The sequence below is a fragment of the Ranitomeya variabilis genome, chromosome 4 (genome assembly GCF_051348905.1).
Source record: "Ranitomeya variabilis isolate aRanVar5 chromosome 4, aRanVar5.hap1, whole genome shotgun sequence".
Lineage (NCBI taxonomy): Eukaryota > Metazoa > Chordata > Amphibia > Anura > Dendrobatidae > Ranitomeya > Ranitomeya variabilis.
In genome coordinates this window covers 621,607,201-621,614,770 of record NC_135235.1, presented here as the reverse complement: position 1 = coordinate 621,614,770, position 7,570 = coordinate 621,607,201, and the positions used below count along the sequence as shown (strand labels likewise).

The 7,570-nt window shown below is 44.6% G+C and overlaps 1 protein-coding gene across 1 annotated transcript in view; it reads left to right on the top strand.

Annotated features, from left to right (window-relative positions):
* Positions 1-2,384: 2,384 nt before the first annotated feature.
* LOC143766094 (E3 SUMO-protein ligase ZNF451-like) overlaps positions 2,385-7,570 on the top strand; it is a 105,247-nt gene continuing 100,061 nt past the window's right edge. Inside the window, exon 1 of the mRNA XM_077253482.1 lies at positions 2,385-2,956. The gene's annotated coding sequence lies outside the window, so the exon portion shown is untranslated. The remainder of the gene's footprint in view (positions 2,957-7,570) is intronic.

The window sequence follows — 7,570 nt, the reverse complement described above, 5'->3', positions numbered from 1 at the left end:
ATGGCAGAGCTCGGAAAGGGAAGGAGCGCCATTTGACTTTTCAATGCAAAATTGGCTGGCATTGAGATGGGATGCCATGTTGCGTTTGGAGAGCCACTAGTGTGCCTAAACATTGAAAACCCCCACAAGTGACACTGTTTTGGAAAGTAGACCCCCTAAGGAACTTGTCTAGATGTGTGGTGAGCACTTTGACCCACCAAGTGCTTCACAGAAGTTTATAATGTAGAGCCGTAAAAATAAAAAATATTTTTTCACAAAAATGAACTTTTCTCCCCGAATTTTTTATTTTTCCAAGGTTACCAGAAGAAATTGTACATCAAACGTTGTTGTTCAATTTGTCCTGAGTACACTTATACCCCATATGTGGGGGTAAACCACTGTTTGGGTGCATGGCAGAGCTCGGAATGGAAGGAGCGCCATTTGGAATGCAGACTTAGATGGAATGGTCTGCAGGCGTCACGTTGCATTTGCAGAGTCCCTGATGTACCTAAACCGTAGAAACTCCCACAAGTGACCCCATATTGGAACCTAGACCCCCCAAGGAACTTATCTAGGTGCGTTATGAAAACTTTGAACCCCCAAGTATTTCAATACAGTTTATAACGCAGAGCCGTGAAAATAAAAAAATCATTTTTGTCCCACAAAAATTTTTTTTTAGCCCCCAAATTTTTATTTTCTCAAGAGTAACAATAGAAATTGGACCCCAGAAGTTGTTGTCCAATTTCTCCTGAGTACGCTGATACCCCATATGTTGGGGAAAGCTCGGAAGGGAAGGAGCACTCTTTTACTTTTTCAACTCCGAATTGGCTGGAATTGAGATCGGATGCCATGTCACGTTTGGAGAGCCCTGATGTGCCTAAACAGTGGAAACCCCCAATTCTTACTGAAACCCTAACCCAAACACACCCCTAATCCCAACCATAACCCTAACCACACCCCTAACTCTGACACACCCCTAATCCCAATCGTAAATGTAATCCTAACCCTAGCCCCAACCCTAACCCCAATCCTAATGGGAAAATGAAAATAAATACATTTTTTTAATTTTTTTTATTTTTCCCTAACTAAGGGGGTGATGAAGTGGGGTTAGATTTACTTTTATAGCGGGTTTTTTAGCGGATGTTTATGATTGGCAGCTGTCACACACTAAAAGACGCTTTTTATTGCAAAAAATATTTTTGTGCGTTACCACATTTTGAGAGCTATAGTTTTTCCATATTTTGGTCCACAGAGTCATGTGATGTCTTGTTTTTTTTGCGGGACGAGTTTTTATTGGTAACACTTTCGGGCACGTGACATTTTTTGATCGCTTTTTATTCTGATTTTTCTGAGGCAGTATGACCAAAAACCAGCCATTCATGAATTTCTTTTTTTTTTTTTTTTTTTTTGGGGGGGGGAGGGCGGCGTTTATACCGTTCCGCGTTTGGTAAATTTGATATAGCATTTTTATTCTTCGGGTCAGTACGATTACAGCGATACCTCATTTAGATTATTTTTTTATGTTTTGGCACTTTTATACGATAAAAAATATTTTATAGAAAAAACAATTATTTTTGCATCGCTTTATTCTGAGGACTATAACTTTTTTATGTTTTCACTGATGACACTGGCGGCTCGTTTTTTACGAGACAAGATGACGTTTTCAGCGGTACTATGGATTTTTATATCCGTCTTTTTGATCGCGTGCTATTCCACTTTTTGTTCGTCGGTATGATAATAAAGAATTGTTTTTTGCCTCGTTTTTTTTAAATTTTTTTTACGGTGTTCACTGAAGGGGTTAACTAGTGGGACAGTTTTATAGGTCGGGTCGTTACGGACGCGGCGATACTAAATATGTGTACTTTTATTGGTTTTATATTATTTAGATAAAGAAATGTATGGGAACAATATTTTTTTTTCCTTTACTTAGGATTTTTGTTTTTTTTTATACATGTGAATATTTTTTTTCTTACTTTATAACATTGCCCCATGGGGGGGGGATCATGTTATAGGGTCAGATCGCTGATCCGCCACTTTGCAGAGTGCTGTGTCAGATCAGCGATCTAACAAGCAGGGCTGCAGGCTTACCAGCGCTTGCTCTGAGCAGGTGCTGGTAAGCCACATCCCTGCAGGACCCAGATGCAGCCCCGCGGCTATTTTGGATCCGGGGCCTGCAGGGAGAAGGTAGGAGACCCTTGGAGCAACGCGGTCACATCGCGTGGCTCCGAGGGACTCAGGGAGCCCCCTCCCGGCGCGATTATTCCCTATGCCGCCGGAACACTGTGATCATGTTTGATCGCAGTGTGCCGGGGGTTAATGTGCCAGGGGCGGTCCGTGCTTCTCCTGGCACATAGTGCCGGATGTCAGCTGCGATAGTCAGCTGACACCCGATCACGCTCCCCCTGTGACCGCAGCTGATTGCGCTGGATGTACTATCCCGTCACTGGGAATTAAGTCCCAGGTCACCTTGACGGGATAGTACGTCCAATGGGATTAAGGGGTTAATGCTCAGTGGAATATTATTGCAACCATGCCCAATAAATCATAATATAAAAAGCTAGTTCACTAAAAAATAATAGTAGTCGGTGGTAATATGAAATATTAGAGGTAAAGTGAACATGTGCTTAATATAATCCAGAAAGAGAATATGGTATTCAGTACTAAGGAGCCTAGTGGCAAAGTTAAATGCACACAGCTGAATGGCACAGAATGATTACTATGGAGAAGTAAATAGATCAATGGCTGCACTCCATTTTACTGTACTAAAGCAAGGAAATGTGCGATACACTGATCATTGTTTGGAATTTAACTTTTTCTTTTTTCTCTTTTTGCTGTGCTGGTTACACACTATTTGCCCTAGTAATACTACAATACTAATGGTTTCCCATCTTCTTACAGGGACTGTGAAACTCTAATTGAAGGCCTTCGTCTCCATTGAATTCTATCAACGTTCCTGTCACTTGATCTAATAAAACAGGTATGATTCGTATTGGGGTAGTGTTGGACTCTTAATGCATGCTGGATACTTTTAGAAAAATTTATTAAAATCACTGCTAAAGAATTCACTTTGAATTTTTTTTTTTTTTTAAATCAGTATTCTCTTGGATCCAAGTTTTTCTTATTTTCTAATTCACTTCACGCAAAGGCAGTAAAATGGTTATCCAGCTGCCATTATGCTCATCTGTAGAGATCTGGTAGAGGAGTAAAAAACAATAAATAATACCCTGTGTCCCCGAAATTAAGACACCGTCTTATATTAATTTTTGCTCCTAAATTTGCACGATGTCTTACTTTCGGGGGGGGGGGGGGGGGCGCTTTATCTTGCAGCCCCAAATATTCCCATCATCCCATTGCAGCACTCATCATCCCTTTACAGTCCCCAATACAGCACCCCCATCATTCCATTACAGCCCCCATCATTCTACAGTACAGTATTGCTGCCTCCCATCATCCCACATCATCCCACTGCAGCCTCCCATCATCCCGGTATCCCACTGCAGCCTCTCATTATCACAGTATCCCACTGCAGCCTCCCATGTGTGCAACACGCACACACACATACACACACACACACACACACACACACACCCATACACAGACACACACACACTTTCACTTTCTTACTGGTTTCCTCCGCGGTGCTGCTTTCAGTGCTTTGGTGGTGCAGGAGCCCTGGGCCAATCAGAGTGCAGGAGCCCTGGGCCAATCACAGCCCAGGAACAATCAGAGGCTATGGATGAAGTCAGCTGGCCCATGGTTCCTGCGCTGTGACTGGCGCAGGGCTCGTAGGCAGAGATCGGCACACAGCTCCGAGGCTGTGATTAACTCCTGCGAACAGCGCGGCTGCAGTGGCGGGCACCGGACAGCGGGAACGAGACACAACTGCATGCACAGAACAAGGTACCGTATATACTCGAGTTTAAGCCGACCTGAGTATGAGCTGACACCCCCCCCCCCCCCCCCAATTTTGGCACAAAAAACTGGGAAAACTTAATGACTCGAGTATAAGCCTCGAGTATGAGACATCAGTAGGCTAAGTGTTTTTTGAATATCCATATTGAATCTGGAGCCTCATATAATGCTCCATAAAGTTTATGATGGCCCCATAAGATGCTCCATATTAAAATATGCCCCATATAATCCTGCATAATGGCCCCGTAAGATGCTCCATAGACACATTTGCCCAATATAATGTTACACAAATGTTGATTATGGCCCCATAAGATGCTCCATACAGACACTTGCCCCATATAATGCTCCACAAACGTTGATTATGGCCCCATAAGATGCTCCATACAGATATTTGCCCCATATAATCCTGCACAAACGTTGATTATGGCCCCACAAGATGCTCCATACAAACACTTGCCCCATTTGCTGTTGCTGCGTTAAAAAAAAAAAAAAAAAAAATCAAATACTCACCTCTCGTCGCTCAGGCCACCAGCACTTTCAATATTCACCTGACTTCGTTCCGGCGCCGCTCCATCTTCAGCGTCTTCTGCACTGACGTTCAGGCAGAGGGCGCACACTAACCACATCATCGCGCCCTCTGACCTGAGCGTCACTGCAGAAGACGCTGAAGACAGAGTGGCGCCGGAACGAGGAGCAGGTGAATATCGCACAGAGCTGAGCTCCCCTCCCCGTTATACTCACCTGCTCCTGGCGCGGTGCAGTCCCTGCTTTCCCGGCACCACAGCTTCTTCCTGTATTGAGCTGTCACCATTACCGCTCATCTGGCGTAGCACCCCATCACTCTCCTTCTTGGTCAAATAGCCCTTACACAGACTGGATGTTTGTTTGGGGTCATTGTCCTGTTGAAAAATAAATGATGGTCCAACTAAACGCAAACCGGATGGAATAGCATGCTGCTGCAAGATGCTGTGGTAGCCATGCTGGTTCAGTATGCCTTCAATTTTGAATAAATCCCCAACAGTGTCACCAGCAAAGCACCCCCACACCATCACATCTCCTCCTCCATGCTTCTCGGTGGGATCCAGGCATGCAGAGTCCATCCGTTCACCTTTTCTGTGTCGCACAAAGACACGGTGGTTGGAACCAAAGATCTCAAATTTGGACTCATCAGACCAAAGCACAGATTTCCACTGATCTAATGTCCATTTCTTGTGTTCTTTAGCCCAAACAAGTCTCTTCTGCTTGTTGTCTGTCCTTAGCAGCGGTTTCCTAGCAGCTATTTTACCATGAAGGCCTGCTGCACAAAGTCTCCTCTTAACAGTTATTGTAGAGATATGTCTGCTGCTAGAACTCTGCGTGGCATTGACCTGGTCTCTAATCTGAGCTGCTGTTAACCTGCGATTTCTGAGGCTGGTGACTCGGATAAACTTATCCTCAGAGGCAGAGGTGACTCTTGGTCTTCCTTTCCTGGGTCGGTCCTCATGTGAGCCAGTTTCTTTGTAGCGCTTGATGGTTTTTGAAACTGCACTTGGGGACACTTTCAAAGTTTTCCCAATTTTTCAGACTGACTGACCTTCATAAAGTAATGATGGCCACTCGTTTTTCTTTACTTAGCTGCTTTTTTCTTGCCATAATACAAATTCTAACAGTCTATTCAGTAGGACTATTAGCTGTGTATCCACCAGACTTCTGCACAACACAACTGATGGTCCCAACCCCATTTAGGCCTCTTTCACACTAGCGTCGTGCACTGCACGTCGCTATGCGTCGTTTGGTTGAAAAAACGCATCCTGCAAAAGTGCTTGCAGGATGCGTTTTTTCACCATTGATTTGCATTAGAGTCGCATTGCGACGCTTTGCCACACGTCGCAACCGTCGTGCGACGGTTGCGCCGTGTTGTGGCGGACCGTTGGCTGCAAAAAACGTTCCATGTAACATTTTTTGCCGCCAACGGACCGCCATTTCCGACCGCGCATGCGCGGCCGGAACTCCGCCCCCACCTCCCCGCACCTCACAATGGGGCAGCGGATGCGTGGAAAAACAGCATCCGCTGCCCCCGTTGTGCAGCGCATTCACTGCTAGCGTCGGCCCGACGCTCTGCGACGGGCCGAGTACGACAAGAGTGTGAAAGTAGCCTTATAAGGCAAGAAATCCCACTTATTAAACCTGACAGAGCACACCTGTGAAGTGAAAACCATTCCCAGTGACTACCTCTTGAAGCTCATCAAGAGAATGCCAAGAGTATGCAAAGCAGTCATCAAAGCAAAAGGTGGCTACTTTGAAGAACCTAGAATATAAGACATGATTTCAGTTGTTTCACACTTTAAGTATATAATTCCATGTGTTAATTCATAGTTTTGATGCTTTCAGTGTGAATGTACAATTTTCATAGTCATGAAAATACAGAAAAATCTTTAAATGAGAAGGTGTTTCCAAACTTTTGGTCTGTACTGTACCTCTATGTAAATAGTTGACCAGGTGGCATTGTTAGGTGTCTTTTACCTCAAATATGGGGGACAATGTTTATAACTTACTGGTTGCTGTATGAAGAACAGCTCCAGAGCACAAACTGCTGCTCTGACTTATAAAATACTGCACAAATTAACGTTTTAATTAGGGTTGAGCGAAACGGATCGGACAATTTCAAAAATCGCCGACTTTTGGCAAAGTCGGGTTTCGTGAAACCCGACCCGTTCCCACTGTGGGATCGGCCATGAGGTCGGCGATCTGCGCGCCAAAGTCGCGTTTCGTATGACGCTTTAAGCGCCATTTCTCAGCCAATGCAGGTGCACACAGAGTGTGGGCAGCGTGATGACATAGGTCTCGGTCCTCACCATCTTAGAGAAGGGCATGGCAGTGATTGGCATGCTTTCTGCGGCATCACAGGGGCTATAAAGGGGCGTGCACGCCGACTGCCATCTTACTTCTGCCTATCTGAGTATAGGGAGAGGTTGCTGCAGCTTCGTCAGAAGCAGGGATATAGTTAGGGAGGGAAGATTAACCCCCAAACTGCTTGTGCTGTAGCTATTTCCACTGTCCAACACCACCTTTTCTTTGCAGGGACAGTGGATTTTTTTTTGGGTGCATCAGCTCTGTAGCTTCTTAGGCTGCATTCTAAGGCTCCCTGATAGCTGCATTGCTGTTTGTACGCCGCTGTGCAAACCGACTGTTTTTTTCAAAGCAAAAATCCTGTTGCTTCTTTCTGCACAGTTCTCTTGTTTCTTTGTCCACACTCTTTTGTGTGCAGCAGTCCTTTTCATTGCTGCCATACTTGTTAATACACAGGGCCAGTTTTTTCCTGCAGTCTCCCCCCCCCCCCCCCCCCAAAAAAAAGGGGAGCTTTAAATTGCCACTTAGTGGATCTACGTGAGTTCTGTTTGAACATACAAAAGAGCCACGTATGTCAGAACAGTAGTAGAATACTTTATTAAACAACATAACAAATCGGATTAAAATATAATAGCCAATAGTGCTTTGGTGAGCCAAAAGTAGCAACAGAAGGCGCCACCATTAGGTGGGCAGAGTAGTCACAAAAAATAACATAGCATACTACAATAGGATTAGTAGGGACAATGGATCATAAACAATGGGGATACATATAAATAACAGGCTCAAATAATGCCAACATCAATCCAAAATGGATCCCCCAATGCTAAGATCTATGGGTCCTCAATACACA